This window comes from Pinus tabuliformis, chromosome X (assembly GCF_031772625.1).
Source record: "Pinus tabuliformis cultivar Carrire ecotype Pingquan chromosome X, CPIR1, whole genome shotgun sequence".
Lineage (NCBI taxonomy): Eukaryota > Viridiplantae > Streptophyta > Pinopsida > Pinales > Pinaceae > Pinus > Pinus tabuliformis.
The window spans coordinates 375,794,511-375,813,335 of NC_142308.1; the positions used below are offsets into that span (position 1 = coordinate 375,794,511).

The 18,825-nt window shown below is 38.2% G+C and overlaps 1 pseudogene; it reads right to left on the reverse strand.

The window, feature by feature from the left end:
- Positions 1–910: 910 nt before the first annotated feature.
- On the reverse strand, positions 911–1,396 carry LOC149140074 (glucan endo-1,3-beta-glucosidase, acidic isoform pseudogene; annotated as a pseudogene).
- Between the last annotated feature and the right edge of the window lie 17,429 nt (positions 1,397–18,825).

Below are 18,825 nucleotides of genomic sequence, written 5' to 3' on the forward strand. Positions count from 1 at the left end.
ACAATTTGAATTTATATAGAAATGGGAAAGAGATGGAAATACCCCAAACCTCACCCATTGACTTAAGCTGAAAGATTCATTCGTAATCCCCTTTGTTTCCATAAAACTATCTAAGCATTTTGATATCAATATAATACCCATCATGTTTTGAGAACAAGGGACATCCACATGAAAATTGTGTAACTTTTTTTGGAAAAGACTTTAATCGTCATTTTAAGGAAAATTATCAACATAAGAAATCACTTAAAAATGCTATAAAAGATGTTCATTATTTTAAATACTCAATAAAATTTGTAGTTACCATAGTTTTGTAGTTACCATGAAAAAAATTTCAATTTTAAAATACACAAATATTTTTTTTTCAATATTTAATAAAAATATGTCAATTTTTCAATTGAGATATTGATTAAAATTAAGATTACAAATTATACCAATACAAAAAAACTAGAAATAAATTGACATTAATATCTTCGTTCATGGTTTTTACATTTTTTTAGAATTCTTTTAATAACTAAAACAATTGAAACTGATGCCTTAGTATTAATACATGTAAGATTATAGATATAGGTATTAAAAAAAAGCATAAACATTTTTCACATTTGATCATTTTCTTCTTAGCTCAGGAATCTATGATAAAAATATGTATATTGAAATTTACATGCAAGAGAAGCCACCTATGATACATCTTAAGAAATTGTAGTTTAATACAAATACAAAAAATCAATATGTATCTAGTCTAAGCATCATTGTGTTAAAAATCAAAATCAAACGGATGATTTTACTATTAAAAACTGAAAATCCATCACAATATTTTGAAAGCTGAAAAATGAATGAGATTAAGCTAAAAACCCTTCTAGAATTAGAATTGAATTCCAACACCTAAATTCACATCATCAATGTGGAAGTTACATCATGGAGAGAAGTTGACATGGTATGCAGGAGTTTGATCAGGGTTGAAGAGCCCAAAGTGACACTCCATCTCATACCCCACTTTGTTGTCTTTGTTGAAAAGAACAAAGATATAGGTCTCCATTCCAACTCCCATTCTCATGGTTGTCCCTTCATTCAATAGTACATATTGAATGAGATTAGTGTTGTAAGTCTGAGCATTCTCAACTGTGGCCATCTCGTCACTAGTAGAAGGCCATCCACTTTCAGTAACAATGAGTGCAACTTTGGGATATCTGAAGGCTTCAATTGCGGACAAAATAGAATCCACCATGGACTCGAATATGTTGTAGTAACAATGACCTGCATTTTGCACCACCAAAGCCATGGACTTAAACAGTGCATAATCCAGAGAAATGCTTCTATCATCAAAGTAGCTGAAGCATGGATACACATTTGCCATGAAGGGAGCCCCGGTATTTGACATAAATTTGAGCATAGAACTCATGGAATCCTTCAAGTCATCTCTAAAAGCACCCTGAGAAGGAGGGAAGCTGGGTTTTTGAGGTTTTTTTCTAAAGGATTTTGTTGCAGATATTGGTCAAGGGTTTGTGGAGTATATGAGGGTTTTGTTGTTGGGTTTTTGAGGTTTTTTTTTCTAAAGGATTTTGTTGCAGAGGGTGCAGGCATGGAGAGGGCTAAGCAGTTGGACTTCGATGGTGTTAAAGGCGTGAGGAAGCCACAAACAGTTTTGCTAAGGAAGCCTAGTTCAGGAGTATCCCATGCAACATTTCTCAATGAGTATGAGCATTCGTCGTTGTCAGATTCCCTACCCTCAGATCCTTGAAGTGATAGAAATGTTGATAAGGGTTTGAATGAAGAACCTGGTAAGTATTCTAATCCTCATTCTCATGGTTATGATTATAAGAGAAGGCTAGGGAGCAGTAATAGCAAGGGAAAATTTGAGATGGGGAAGGATGATTTGGCTAAAAGTAATAAGTCGGGTAGTCACAAAAGGGCTAGTGGAGATGATGACTGGATGCCTGAGAGGGATGAAATGAAGAGGGTTTGGAGGGATGGTGCAGACCATAATGGAAATCATTCTGGTAGGAGCCCAGATAAAGATAGGAATCATGACATGAAGTATGATAGAGGGGGTTCCAAGCCTCAGGAGTATGAGCGGAGTAAGAGGCCTAAGAAGTCTTTCAGGGAGGAAAGTCACAAGGATGGGTTTCATTATGAGAGGGATTCCAAGAATTATCTGATTGGGGAGAAGGACAAGAAGGAAAGGGGTATATTTGGTGAAACATTCAAACAGAAGTGGCACTGTGATGATTTATATCGCTCGAAGTGGTTTCGTGATGGTGGGATGGACAAGAAGGATTCTTATGAGAGGAATGGTAGTCACGACAGATTCGACCGTGATCATGAAAGGGACTAGGATAGGAATAGGGATCTAGATGTGTAGGACAATGTGAAAAGCAGCGAAGGCAGCCAAGGCCCCAGTCATGTTCATAAAAGTTTGGTTGGAGGATTGGGTATAGGTGGGTCTTCGGGGGACTGACCTTTTCTAATCCTTACACCTGTCTTTATCTCGGGAGTTGGATCTCATCAACATTCTAGGACACAGATGCGCATTCGACGGTGAAGGTTTTCTTGAGCTTGGTCACGGTAACTACCCACCTGATCCATGCTGGCCAAGGTTTATTCACAATGTTTTTTGTAGTATTTCCAGACAACTTCTCCCTCGCAGGTTCTAGATGTTTGGCAAGGTAACCTCTACACCCTTCCATGCGAAATTTTACCATTGGTTTCCATAATGGTGATGTAAGGTTTGCTAACGAACCTAATACTTAAATCTCTGTCTATCTCTCTCAAATATCCAGATATCATGCATGACCTTTGATTCATTCTGTCAAAATTATTCAGCATTTCCTTGAGGGTTTCATTCAATATTTTAATGTTTTGTTGTTATGTTGGATAGGAACCTCCATTTGGAAACAACGATCAATCCAACAATCAATTCTCTCTCTCAACAATCGTGATGCTCCTATTCCAAGTACATTTCCTCTCAGAAGCCCCAACCCTTTCATTTCATCAATCTCGAGTCCAGATATTCTTGTATTAGTTTCTCCAATCCCATGTCTAGCTTTGTTTTTGTTAATGGAAGCAAACCGATCTCCAACCTTGCAATTATGGAAAGGGGCAGGGTATATAAAAGCTACTTTGTGTCCTTAACATCATCCCATTCATGTGGAGGGTAAGGTTTCGTAATTTTTTTTTGTCCATGCCATTAGTGTAGTTTTACCCTAATTCAATATGCTTGTCCGTTCACTTTTGTAGTATGGTGTAGTTTTAGCTTAGTTAATAGGATTGATTTGTTAATAACCATGATAGGTTATGTTCATGGTTACACATGGGGGATTAGGTTTTATTTTCATGTGAAATTATTAGCAATACCTCACGGAAACATTTGTGTTTCACCATCAAATTGATCATATGGAGGAAGCTTCACTAGTATTTGTATTGATTTCTCTGTCCAATTAAGCATTTGTGACAAATTCAAAATCGAGCTGGAAGAATTACAAAAATCCTCCATAAACCACTTCTCCTCTACATTTGTTTGAAATCAAACTCCAATGGTGGAATTCTGACGTGAATAGTAGGATATGTACTTCACAGCCTCAATTTGGAAAAGACTCTATTGGGATTTCTGTAAAAGGGAACACCATTAATAGGTAGAGTGATTCGTGCCCCAAAGTGAAAATCATAAATAGGACAACATGTATGATGTCAACTTATATAGACACAAGTTACATACCTTTTTCTGTTTCTTATTATAGAAATCCTAATTTCTACATTCTAGAAAAGGATAACTAGATAAGAGACTAACTCAAAAACGATTTGGGGAGATTACAACACACGAGAAAAAATTTAGCTATCTTGAAACTGGGTAGTTCAGTCACTCCCTAAATGTAGTAAATAACAAATTTCAAATTTGGTTATAATCTTAATGATAAGGTGTTTTTAGTTTGGTGACCGTAACTACCTGTAATTTACCATGAACATTTTTCACTATCATTCTAGTATGCTAGAGATCTCCATCGAAATTTATCTTCCCAAATCACCTTACAGATAAGCATTAATGACAAGGTACCATTAACCAGTGATCATAGATTTAGTTAGTGTAGAATGCCTTCTCTTCAATTTTTCATATATGCTTCCATAAATTTGATTGCAAGGTATGCTTGGGCTGTAAACTATTGGCCTCACTTTTTCATCCAACACATTGCTTCAGATATTTGTGAACAATCACTTTGTTGCATGATGCATCCTCCAGGTGACCAATTCATCCATAGTTTGTTCACTGAATGAATCCTCATTGGCAGTAATCCTCCATAATAGCTCTGATATCTATATAAAAGTGACCAACCATCATTTTTCTCTACATCTCCTTCAACCAAGATTTGACTATTAGAGATTCCAAGCCATCTTGAAGGTATTCTAATAGTTCTTATTCAGTCATCCATAGTACTTCACTGGGATATACTCTTGGAACTTATAATTAAAGGATATATGTGAGATTTGATTATAACATTGTACTTTGAATCGTCCAACCTTAAGATCTACCTGAAGCCCACTAAAGTCTATTAGTGAGAGATTTCCAAGTACCAGACATTAAGCAATTAGGTCACATCCTTTGATAAGAGCCAATAAAAATCAAACTCGATTTACTATTCATGTGCTTAGTATTACTCTTTTCCTTACTCCGACGATGACACAAATCATGACAAGATGAAACCTAGAAACTGTCCTTCATCTTCATCTCATCCTCATGCTGATTCTGTGTTATCCTCCTTTTGATGAAAGGTTGGAGTTCTGTTTCCATTGCAAGCATTGTGGTTTGGCTTTCGTTGATTCTGTCTATGGGACAAACTCTTCAAAATTATCTCATGTTCTTGTGTGAACCTCTAATTGTGAGTTCTTAAATTAGTCATTTATGCATGCAAGTGTTGGACTCTTTCTAACACAGATACATTACCCTCGTGAGACTCCTCTCCCAATTGTATCCACATTTCAGGATCGGCCCCTACAGAAGATGTTTCTGGTGTGTTTGGTGGTATACTTCCCCTTTGTATATTGTCTCTCATTATTTCTGTCTTCATTCACATGTTGTTTTCTCTAGTTCCCAAGATGCCATGGTGTCGAAAACTTGGCTCTCATACCACTTGTAAGAATTATAAGAATACCAAAAAATATACTCACAACCATATTCTTACCATATGAATGTTATAAATTTTGATACACTACTTGGAAATAGTCTTATGGTAAGGAATAAGGATATTTATGTTAATGTTATATAAATGTTTTGAAAGAATTTACCATCCTAACCTAACCCTTTACATGTTCTTAACTTAGTACTTCGCAATTATTTACTCATATCCATGATGTTACCACATATATATAACATATTATGGAGGTTGGTTTATCGTCACATTCCTTTTTGTTTTTGTTGTTTAATTAACATTGAAAACTTTGATCTTATTAACAATGGATGGAAAAATGGAAGTGCTAAAAATAGCATTCTATAAATAGAATTTCGGGATACCTTCCTATTTTAGTCAATCCCTAAACTAAAATAGTGAAGTAAAATTTGAATTTGATCTTAGCAGCTATTTGTAAATTAATTAATTAATTCATCTTGAGTTAATTAGTTAAGGAAAATCAAACATGAAGTCTATGTGGGGACATGCAATAGTTTCTCCATTAATTGAGGAATTTATCCATCAATTAAAGAGATAAGGATGAGTTGTAATATTGAGTTGTAATTAGTTCGCTCAGTTAATTGAGTCAAGTCTAGTTAGATAAATTCAAACAGTTTGTTGAATTAATGTAAGTTCAGTTAGTTAATGCTTGCATGAATGTAACTACTGTACTTCAGATAACTGAGTATTCTCTCATAAATAACTCATGCATGTTAGTTCAGACAGAGACCTAGTTGAGATCAGATGGAGGGCAGTGTATTATCAGTTGCTAGAATACTCCATTGTGAATATTCCTTGCATGCAGAAGGAATTATTTCCTTGAGGATTGCACAATTACTTCTTCAAGTTTAGTGAGTGTGATGAGGCCAATTCACACATGTGGCTTCACTGGACCCCAAGAAAAATGGTGCAAGGAAATAGGAGGCTTGAAGGGCTTGAGGAGGACATATATAGTGTCTATTCAGTCTATGAGCTATATTGTTTGATTGCAGAGAGAGCAGGATAGCTTGAGAGCTGATTCTTTTTGTAACTTGAATAAGATTTCCACTTGTATGATAATACAGAGATTGGGGTTTTAGGTTGAGGCTTTCCCTGGGTTATATCTTCTATGTTATGTGTGATTGATTTCTCATTCTCAGTTATATGTGTTCTCTTGATCTTGCTCAATTCGATTAAGCTTCCGCAAAGTTTGTTGTAGAAGTAGATCTTGTATTTTTCTTTAGTATATTGCATAATCTGTTGATCTACAGTGAGAATTTCTACATGGTATCGAGGCAAATGTGATCAAGGTGAAGAAAAATATACAAGAAGGAGAAGTTTGAAGTTTGTGGCTCCTGAATATAGAAATCAAGTTCTTATCACATCTCAATTTCACCAATGGCGTTCAACGGTTTAAGGCTTGAGTATGCCCTTGATGGCAGCTCAAATTATATAGTATGGAAGGATCGCATGGAGGCAGTATTAGAGGATAACGGTCTCAAGGACTTCATTGATCAAGAAGTCCCCAAGCCAACTGATGCTACTCAATTGGCGGAATGGAAGAAATGTGCGGCTAGAGAAAGGAGAATCCTCCTGGAGGGAGTTCGAGACCACATTCTATCGAGCCTCCATTGGAAGGAGACACAATTTTCGATGTGGAAAAAATTGAAAGATTTATATCAGAACAACAACGATCAGAGGAAGCTGGCACTGAAGGACAAACTTCATAAGATCAAGTGTGAAAATGGCGACATGATCTCTACATATCTGAACAAGCTCACCACCTGTAGGGATGAGCTTGGAAGTGTAGGGATCACGACCGCTGATGATGACATGGTGAGTCTTGCACTCCTCGGTCTTCCTAAGAGCTGGAATAGCTACCAAGACTCGGTTAATGGAAGAGAAAAACTTCTAGATTGGGAACGACTTTGGTTGTATCTCATGCAGGACGAAATAAGAAGAAGCACCAGAGATGGATCCTCATCAAAGCAAGATGATGAGGAAAATATAGCCTTAGCGAGTAAGGGGAGGAGAGGGAAAAGGAAGGCATCCCATTCCAAATCCGGTTCTTCCCATGGTGGGAAGAAGATTGAAAAATCAAAAGTGCGAGGTTTTCATTGTCATGAAGTGGGCCATTATGCTATGAATTGTCCATAGAAGAAATCCAAGAAGGGTTCCTCGAAGGGATCTGATGGTGAGGCACTGGCCTCACAGTTTGAGCTAGATTTCTTGCTTATCGCATGCATGGTTTCATCCATGGTGGGATGTGTGTGGTACCTGGACAGTGGAGCTTCATTCCACATGTTAGGTGACAAGAATCTTTTCAGTACCTTGGAGGAGAAGGATCTCCAGATGCGGATCGAGATGGGTGATGATGGAAAGTACCATGTTTCACGTGAAGGTACAGTTGTTTTTCAGAGGTAGCATGGAGCTCCCCTCACCCTGACTGATGTTAAGTATGTACCAAGTCTGAAGAAGAATCTTATGTCTGTCGCTATGCTAGAAGATAAAGGCTATGATGTAGTCTTTAGTAAAGGAAAGGTATTCCTGAGGCATATCGGTACTGGACAGACAAAGCGAATAGGGATTCGAGTCAAGAATCTCTACAAGCTGGAGGTAGATGACTGTGCTGCTTTGAGTTCCAAAGTTGAGATGGTGCATAGCCAAGATGTTGGCAAGCTATGGCATAGAAGACTGGGCCACTTGCACCATGGAGATCTGAAGATCATGCAGCAGATTTCTACTCGACTACCCAAGGGAAAACTTGAGCAGACGATTACATGCAAAGGTTGTACCTTGGGTAAGTATGCGACATCTTTCTTTCTAGATCAAGACAGTAGAGATGGAGCAATCCTGGGGTGAGTTCACTCAGATGTTTGTGGAACTTTCTCTACAGCCTCCATCGCTAAACAAAGGTACTATGCTATTTTTATTGATGATTTTTCTCGTAGATGTTGGATCTACTTTATGCAAAGGAAGGATTAGACCTTCTTGAGGTTTTGTGAGTTTAAAGCCTTGGCAGAGAAATAATCTGGAAAGAAAATAAAAGCCTTGCATAGTGACAATGGTGGAGAGTATGTCTCCCAACAGTTTAAAGACTTTTAATCTGTAGAAGGAATTAAACGAGAATTGATGGCACACCATAACCCACATCAGAATGGGGTGGCCGAAAGGAAGAACAGATTGATTGTGGGAGCAGCTCGAGCAATGTTGCATAACCAAAGCCTACCATTGCATTTGTGGGTTGAGGCATGCAATACAACAGTATACTTGCAGAACAGAAACCCGCACCATATACTGGGGATGAAGACACCTATGGAGGCCTATTCTAGGAAGCGACCTGATGTAAGTCACTTCCGAATTTTTGGATCATCAGTTTACTGTCATGTGACCAAAGATGCCAGGAAGAAGCTAGACCAAACAATTGAGTTGGGAATACTTGCGAGGTACACGGATACACCCCACAACTATCAAGTGTACCTGCCTTCCACTCAGAGGAATGTGGTTCGCAGGGATATGAAGTTTGACGAACAGAAAGCCATGTGCTTATCACTTGAGAGGGAGCTCGAGTTGCATGTGGATGAGGAACTTTCAGTTCGTAAGGAGGAGGAGCCTCATACTGATGCAGAGCAGTTGCATGCAAAGGATCTGGGAGTGGATTCATCCACTCATGCTGATACTTCTAGAGATGGGTAGAAACGTTGAAGTGAGGCTAACAGGTTGATTCTGGATGTGTGGGAGAATGTGGGACAACCATATTCTTAGCGCGATAGAAGGGGTCACCCAAGCAGTACACTGGGTACATGGCCCTGGTTTGGGAGTCTGTAGATACTGAACCTTCTTCATTTGAGGAGGCAATGCAGCAACCAGTCTCAGTTGATACAATGGTAGAGGAGTACGACTCTATCATTCAGAACAGTCTATGGGATGTTGTCCCAAGGCCTCAGGGCAAGTTAGTGGTGAGTTCCAAATGGTTTTATAAGGCAAAGCAGGCATTTGATGGCATTGTTGAGAAACATAAGGAAAGGTTTATTGCTTGGGGTTTCTCACTGGTCGAGGGGATCAACTATGATGAGACCTTTTCTCCTGTACCAAGGTACTCATTGATTAGATCAATATTGGCACTATCATCTCAGATGGGGTGGAAGATCCACCAGATGGATGTGAAGAAAACTTTCCTCAATGGGAAGATTGAGGATGAGGTGTATATTGAGGAGCTAGAGCGTTTTGAGACCTTCGATCGTGAGTCGCATGTGTGTAGACTCAAGAGGGATTTGTATGGGCTAAAGAAAGCACCCCGTGCTTGGTACACTAGGATCAATAGCTATTTCACCAGTTTGGGCTTCACCAAGAGTGAAGCAGATGCGAACCTTTACCACATCATGGTAGAAGGTAAACCATTGATCATTGTTCTTTATGTCGATGATCTGATTTTAACAGGTGATGATGAGTTGATACAGTCTTGCAAGGAGGACCTTGAAAGAGAGTTCAAGATGAAGACATGGGCCTTATGCACTACTTTCTAGGCATGGAGGTGTGGCAGAAAGATGGTGAAGTATTTGTGTCTCAAGGCAAGTATGCGAATGAGATACTCAGGTGCTTTCACATGGAGAAGTGAAAGCCCATGCAGACTTCTCTAGCTAGGAACTGGAGGAAGGAAGATGCTACTTCAGGTGAGGTAGTAGCTGCTACTGTTTATCAGCAACTAGTGGGTTCACTTATGTATCAGGTGAACACACGACCCGAGTTATGCTTTGCAGTGAACTAGTTGAATCAAGCTATGGTTCAGCCTACCAAGCTGTTTTGGAAGGTAGCGAAGCATGTGCTGAGATACCTCAGAGGCACATCTCAGTTCCAATTGTGGTATCGATGGACAGACGGAGTTAAGCTTTAGGGCTTCACAGATGTGGATTGGGCAGGGAGTCCATCAGACCGAAAGAGCACTTCTGGAGCAATCTTCAACCTTGGCTCAACTGCAGTTTCTTGGTATAGCAGGAAACGGAGATTAGTTGCACTTAGCTCATAGACTGAATACATGGCTGCTAGTCAGTGCTGGCATTATGATACAGGTGTTGTCCTTGATGGCAACTCACTGAGATGTTATATCATAGTGTAGCAGGTCAATAGCAAAGAATTAATGACCAGAGAGAGGTATACACAGGTTAATCTTGACAAAGGAGCGTATACACACAGGTTAACAGACCAAAAGGAGTGTATAACATACACATGCACTTTGACAGAAGGAAAGGCACATATACCTTGGAAAAATAAGTTTTGGTCTGAGGTATTTGGTCCATGGTATTTTGATCCATGGTATTGGTCCAAGGTATCTAGTCCGAGGCATTGACCCCAGGTATTTGGTCCAAGGTATTGGTCCTAAGTGGTTTTGGTCCATGGTATTGAGAAAGGCCTAAAACTATAAAAGGAGGAGAAGATCATTAGGCCAGGTGTGCAAGTATTGAATAGCTGATGAAGTGTGAGATCCAGCATGCAGGTTATGGGTTTGTGATGCTTTGCTAAGGATGCACCTATGTGGCAAATGAAGGTTGATGGACCAGGATCATGAAGACTAAAATGCATTATCATTATATGGTATGAATAGTTCAGATCTAAATACTAACATATGTTTTATCCTTTATATATGATGATCTGGGTATGTCTGAAGTAGAAAATTGCAGTGAAGGTATAAGTAATTATTTTCAGATTTGTACGCTGGTTCCCTTTGGTAAAAGGGCATACACATGCTGGTTCGACACAGCCAAGTAGTGTATACCTTATGAACTTGATGGTTGACATATCAGTTTCTTCTGATTGTGTTACAGAGATCTGGGTTCTGCTCTGTGTTCTGGTGACTGTGTTCTGAAAGTTCAAATAGATTGAGAGATTCAGTTGCGGGTGATTCAGAGAATGATGATTGGTTAATGCAATGGTTATACTGCAGTGGTAATTGATTTTGAGCTTCAATGTTGTTGATGGGTCCAGTATGAAAATTGGATGAAGCATGGAATTCAGATTATGGTGTTGTGTTCCAGGAGTATCCAATCTGAAAATTTATGAAACGTGGTCCCTGGAGGAAGAGAGAAGGTTGTAGCCTTCTGTAGGCCAGCCCCTATGTACTAATAAATATATCAGCTAGTACAAGAGCTAGGGGGTTGTAGCTCCCTTCCAGTAGAAGTTGGAGAATGAGAGAAGGTTGTATCCTTCTGCAGGTGGGTGCTTGCATACTGGTATGAGTCTGCGCCAGTACAAGATTGTAAATAGGTTTTTCTTACATTAAAGGAAGACAGCAGTAGGTGGTTCTTATCTCGCATTGGGTTTCCACCTTATATCTTGGTGTTAATGTGTGTGATGATCTGTTCTATTTTTACTGCACCTCATTATTGTTTATATGGTTAATGAATTTCTGATGCACTAATTAAAGATCATCATTTGATGAATTAACTTAATCATAAGTGTGTTGGATATACGCTACTTACATTAAACACAGTTGCGTGTACATGCGAGTTCCCTTAACTAAAGTAGTGTATATGAATTTGATTATGGAAATGAAAAAGTTATTGATTTGCTAATACTGATTCACCCCCCCTCCCCCCCCAGTATTATTTCCAATAGTCAAGCTGTATGTGAGGCCATTTGGATGCGGAAGATTCTAGCGGGATTGTTTGGTCAGATGATGGATCCTACAGTGATCCACTACGATAACCAGAGTTGTATCAAACTCTCTGAGAATCCAGTTTTTCATGATAGGTCCAAGCACATAGATATCTGGTATCACCATCTTCGAGACTGTGTGGTCAAGAGGATCATGTTGTTGCTGTATGTTTCGACTGAGGAACAAGATGCAGATATTTTGACTAAGGCATTATCAAAATGCAAGTTCGAGTTCCACAAAGACAGGATTAGGGTCATTGATAATCCTTTTCTTGTTGAGAGGGAGTGTTGAAAATAGCAACAAGAAATGCTAAAAATAGAATTGCTAAAAATAACACTGATATAAATAGTAGTTCAGTCAGTTTTGATCTTAGCAACAATGGATGGAAAAATGGAAGTGCTAAAAATAGCATTCTATAAATAGCATTTCGGGATACCTTCCTATTTTAGTCAGTCCCTAAACTAAAATAGTGAAGTAAATTCAAATTTGATCTTAGTAGTTGCTTGTAAATTAATTAATTAATTCATCTTGAGTTAATTAGTGAAGGAAAATCAAGCATGAAGTCTATGTGGGGACATGCAATAGTTTCTCCATTAATTGTGGAATTTATCCATCAGTTAAAGAGATAAGGATGATTTGTAATTAGTTGGCTCAGTTATCTGAGTCAAGTCTAGTTAGATTAATTCAAACAATTTTTTGAATTAATGTAAGTTTAGTTAGTTAATGCTTGCATGCATGTAACTACTACACTTCAGATAACTGAGTATTCTCTCATAAATAACTCATGCATGTTAATTCAGACAGAAACCCAGTTGAGATTAGATGGAGGGGCAGTGTACTATCAGTTGCTAGAATATTCCATTGTGAATATTCCTTGCGTGCAGAAGGAAATCTTTCCTTGAGGATTGCGTAGTTACTTCTTCAGGTTTAGTGAGTGTGATGAGGCCAATTCACACATGTGGCTTCACTGGACCTTAAGAACAATGGTGCAAGGAAATATGAGGCTTGAAGGGCTTGAGGAGGACATATACAGTGTCTATTCAATCTGTGAGTTGTATTGTTTGATTGCAGAGAGAGCAGGATCGCTTGAGAGCTAATTCTTTTTGTAACTTGAACAAGATTTCCATTTGTATGATAATACAGAGATTGGGGTTTTAGGTTGAGGCTTTCCCCAGGTTATTTCTTTTGTGCTATGTGTGATTGATTTCTCATTCTCAGTTATATGTGTTCTCTTGATATTGCTCAATTCGATTAAACTTCTGCAAAGTTTATTGTAGAAGTAGATCTTGTATTTTGCTTTAGTATATAGCATAATTTGTTGATCTACAATGAGAATTTCTACAAAAATTCTCACTGTAGATCACTAGATAATGCAATATACTAAAGCAAAATACTTGATCTACTTCTACAAACAAACTTGTGGAAGCTTAATTGATTTTGAGAAAGATCAAATAGAACACATATAACAAATGAAGAAGAAATTAGTCACACATGAACACATAAGAATACTCTGGGGAAAGCCTCAGCTAAAAACCCCGATCTCTGTATTATCATACAAGTGGAAATATCTCTAGATTACACAAAGCTTTAGCTCGCCAGCTATCCAGCTCTCAGTACAATCCCTCAATGTTGCTCATAGACAGAATAGACAACACCTGTGCCTTCCTTCTGTTAGGTTCCTATACCAATAGGATTCATAATTTTTGAATCGCTGAGGTTAAATCTGTAATATGTACATACCTTTGCTTTCTACAAATGTTTTCCATATTCGAAAACTAAAAAAAATAAAAAATGTAAAGAGGGTATGTCCTAAAAGAAAAATCAAAGGTCAAAAAGAATAAAAAGGTAAAAAAGGATGAAAAAATGAACCCCAAGAAAGAAAAAGACCATGAAAGTGTGCAAGTCAAAATGCCACTACTATTTACTTTTGATGCAGAATAAAAGATCGTATGTAGATTGTTACCTTTGCTACAATCCATGGATAGTCAAAATGTTTAAACTTGGCTATTTCATGTTTATAGATAGAGAATAAAATCTGACCAAACTGTTTAATATTGGCAGATAAGTAGATAGGTAGAGTAAATAAAAGGAGCTCAACTGTTTAATCTGAGCCCTTGGATGTAATAAGGTTAGTTTTAGATAGATTAATTTTGTAAAAGAAAAGGAAAAGTTTTGATAAAGGGTTTTCCAGCTTAAATGCACCCTAATAAAGAGAAGAAAAAGTGGTAGAATGAGTAGATGGGTAAGTAGTTGAATGGTCGTAGAATTGTGATGATTGATTAGATGAGATCATATCATTTACCTTCATCAGCAAATTTCTAAAGTATGGATGAAAATTGAGCATTTACCAAAGCACACAAAGTCAACTGATTAACTTCCCCCATTCATTACATTTTCACTTAACTAATTTCGAAGAAAAGTTTTAAGTACCAAAAATCTTAATTCAAAAGGGCTCAGAGCATTTCTCTGACTTTTGGAGGGACTGGACCCTCGGCCCAATGACTTATAGGTCTTAAGTATGAAAAGTCCCTTCATAAGCATTCACCCCCTCAAATTCACTCGTATTCCCCAACAAATCCCTTTTCCTAAGGAAAAATCATTTTGCATGACAAAACCCATTTTCCTAAGGTTAAACACTATTTTTCCCAAGGAAAAGCCATTATCCCCATAAAATACCCTTTTCACAAAAAACCCTCAAAAATAACACTAAGCCTAGGTTATAATGTGTTTATAAAAAGCAAATAAATAGACATTTGACTTGGCGCTAAGTTATTTTCCGCTTTCAATTCATATTAACTTTAACTTTATATATTAATTCTTGAAAAATAACCGTTTTCCCCTATTTATTAAATAAAACCCCTATATTAATATCCCGCCTCGAAGTTTGAAACATAAAATTTATTAGTATCGTGAATATCATTAAAAGGGTTAATTAGTCGATCAGCGGCTAATTAATAACCAAAACCCTTCGTCTAATAAAAAAAGATTAATTAACCGATCAACGGCTAATTAATAATCGACCCTGCGAATGAAATCACACCTGATTCCCTTAATCCGCCATAAACCTTGATTAATTAAATCCTGCCTTGCTTAAAACCCCGTAAGGCCCCTCTATTAAATGTCATATCAAGTCCCCGGCCTGATCACCGTGCGATCAGGTCTCATTTGATCCGATGGTTGACACTCATATCGGGTGGCCTCCGAAAGCCGACCTTTACCTGCCCGATATGGGTGGTTTCACTATTCCCCCTGTTGCTACGTGGCACCTGATGAATGGCATCAGGCAGCCTTCCTCCAAAACCACTCCAGCCCAAAAGCTATGCGAAATAAACCATTTACCACCTTTTGCTAGACGACAAAACGTCTTATCCCCCACTTAACTCCGAACGTACATGTCCCCGCGTACCTGCCAAAACAATTGACTTTGCAAATAAAACCAAAAACTCTCATTGTTTTTGGTTTTATTGTGCAAATGACCACTCAGACCTCCATGCAAGCACCAGAGTACGTGCAACCGTCAATCCACGTCCAAATGTCAACCTACTAAAGCTATTGAACTTCCAGACCATCCTCTAGTCACGTGTGCTTCCTGCAAACTATGCACAGTCACCCATCCATCTGTTCAAAGCTGAAACCAGGTATTTACCAAAATTCACTGAGAAACCCTATTTAATTCCAAAACCTGTACTCAATTGTTGTATGCTATTAAGTAAAATAGGTGCCCAATAGCTCCAAACCATTCCAAACTAAACCAATTGGTCCCCAATTTTACAGAAAACCCTTTGCCCTCGTCCTTGAATCCACAAGAACCAAGGATGGTTGCACCAGTTGCATTGAATGTTCTACCCATTTCTACTCCCCACAGGGATTTAGACCATCTTCCGTTAGCAGACAAAGACTTTCAAATTAAAGACATCTCTATTGAAGAATCCCCATTGAAATTGTGCTACAGGTACAGAGATCAGTTCTTAAACCATGCAGACAGAACAGGTCTCTGGGAATCAAAACTAGCTAAGTACCAATTCCCTAGCGTCCATATCTTCCCCAAAATTGTTCATTATTGTCATGCTAGCTACAATCCCACCTTAAGAGCAGTAATGTCCCCCGACCAGACAACACTTTTCACCATCATCGTTGAGTCCATAAATGAAATGCTGCAACTGCAACCTGGTCAAAATCTTACTCCACTTGCTATTGGAGATTTACTCGACATATTCCCTAAACTCTCCCGTTCCAAAGTTGCTCAAATACTCCAGACTTTCATTGTAGAAGAAAAACACATACCAAAGGATCCCCCTCCTTACATGTCATCCTTTTTCTCTAAGCTTGGTAAAGACATCATATCAATGATATCCAGCATTCTAGGCTATACTACTAGTGAATATGTAGATGAGATTATTCTTGCCTACATGTCCATTTTCACTCTTGGGCAGCCCCCTACCATCATGTTTGAGTATGCAAAATTCATCTCAGACAAAATGCATGACTAGTTCATGAGATTGGAAAATGAGAGAGTATTCAAATACTCACCGGTGTCGTATCATCTCTTTCTTTACTATCAATCTGACAAATTTCCCTTCACTGTTCAGAAGCTTGACACTAGAGGTAATCCTAGATCAGTTGTCTTCTAGACCCCTTTAATCCACAAATATGAATCTCCATACACCTATACCGATTTTATAGATCTATTTTTGCATCTAGTAGCAACCATGCTGATAGGAAGCCCTCCTCCAAGAGTCAGTGCAGATATCAGGAGGGTCCTATAGCTGTCCAAACAATACAAAGTGGGAGATTGGTACTTGTACCAAAATCACACTGAAATTAGAATCTATGGCTGTGAATTAGCACCTTACAAATTTCCAAGATACCTCCCAATGAGATTATTTGCTCTGGAGTACTACAGGAAAATAATCAACTCTGATGAGGTGCATTTTGTGAAGGCCAAGAAAAAGGCATAGCTCCAAATAAAAGACTAGCTAGGCCCCTTTGTGTGTAACAATAGAGAAGCTGGGAGAGTTGCAAAGGAAATTCTTCAAGGGCTCAAACTCAAACAAAGTTTCATCTAGAGATATGACCCTTTTGATGTCATTTGTAACAGAAGATAGAAAAACAAATTGTCTCCCTACATCCACCACCGAATTCCTCAAATAGAACAATATGCAAATCAACTAGAATGGGTGGAGAACACTCTAGTAGATAGGGATAGCACAGAAACTGTTGTCAATAATGTGTTGATTGATTTAGAAAGAAGACTTGATGAAGATTCCTTTGTATAGGTGCCAGAAGAATCCCAATCCCAAAGGGAGACACAGGAACACAGTGAGCAACTACCAGAAGAAGAACTTCAAGAGCAAGAGGAATCTGAACAACCAGACATATCAGAAGAGTTGGCTCAGCCAGAACACATCATGAGTAATCCTCCTATTGTACAGACTCCTCTAAATGAGGATAAGAATCCCAAAAGAAATAGAGAGGAGGCCACTCCTTCTAGCAGACCTATTGCACAGACTTATGTTAAAAGGAAAAGGTTGAATCCATTTTCATAATAGGACTATACAGAGGAAAAAGCTAGGACTACAGGTATAGAAAGAGCAGAAAGTAGGTAGACCACTCCCTTTGGAGGTACACAAGAACCTTCCACTTCATAGGCTCAAATGCTGGAAAGACAACAGAGCATGGAAGTATCCTCCCTTAGGGCTCCAACAGATCAGAACAAGTACATTAGAGAGAAAAACAAAGAAATCAAGGCTAGAAATAAAAGCTTGAAGGCCTAAAGTTATGCACAATACCTTAAACTAGATCCTACTAATCAAGCAAGGCTAATGTTAGCCTTTGATGTAAAGAAGGTACAATGCAAATAACTTTCATGAAGCCTACAACACAATAGCCCAGGTCCATATAAGATTATTTGAAAACATATTTTGAGGTATTGGTGAAGGATATTCATCCTACCGACCAAATAGAATTACACAAACAAACCACGGAAATGGTCTATTCTACATTAACCAGCAAGGCCATCACTGCACACCAACTCCAAAATTTGTTGAATAATATATTAGCGCAATTCTAGTTAGAGAAGGTCTCTTCACAAGCCAAGGACACCAAGATAAAGTCCTTGGGGGACTTAATAATAGAGATGGGACATGATCCTAAAGATGTAAAGGCTACAGAAAAGTTAATTAAAAAGAAAAATGATGATATAGTTGCATTGAAAAATAGTTGAAGATTCCTCCTCTACATCATCCACAAACAACTGAAGTTTTGGAAACTCGAAAGGAGGAAGAGCTTATAGACTTAGTTCTTAAGTTGAATGATCAACTAAAAGAGATAGAGAAAGAGCTGGATAACTTGATACAGTCTAAACAAATTGAGTTGGCCACCACTCCTTAGACTGTTATTCTTACAGTCTCTACAACAGTACCCTCCACATTGGCTACTTCCTTAGCATCAACAGTTCCACCAGCTACAACTATGCCAGTCACAAGTTCATCAACAAGCACAGGGACATCCATAGAAAAGACAACTGAATTGGTAAAATCCATGGAGGAAATGAGCATCCAGGCTACTGAGCTTAAAAATCTTAGACAGAAAGTGTCAAGTTTAGAGACTGATTGCAAACTTGCACAGATACAGCAGAAGGAAGAAGTTTAGAAGAACCAAAGAATGCGAGAAAGGATAAAAGTCCTTGAAAAGGACTTAACATTGCAATAGCCACTAGGAGATATGAAGGAAATACTTTGGGCCAACATCATTAACTCTGTCAATGATGTTTGGCCATCTATTCAAGTAATTTTTTAGCAAACTGAATTGGTAAAAGTGGCCACATAAGCAATTCATAAAACAAGAGAAGAGCTAGGAGATAAACCTGAAGAGGCCAACCAGTTGATAGAACTTTTGAACCGTAAAAACAAGTATCAGCTAGATGAACTGGGCATTGAAGATAGAACAGGGACCATTATAGAAATCAATAAGATTCTCACCAAAAGGAATCTTATGCTCAACCTGGAGAAAAGATGCCAAAGCATCCAAGCTGACATTGAC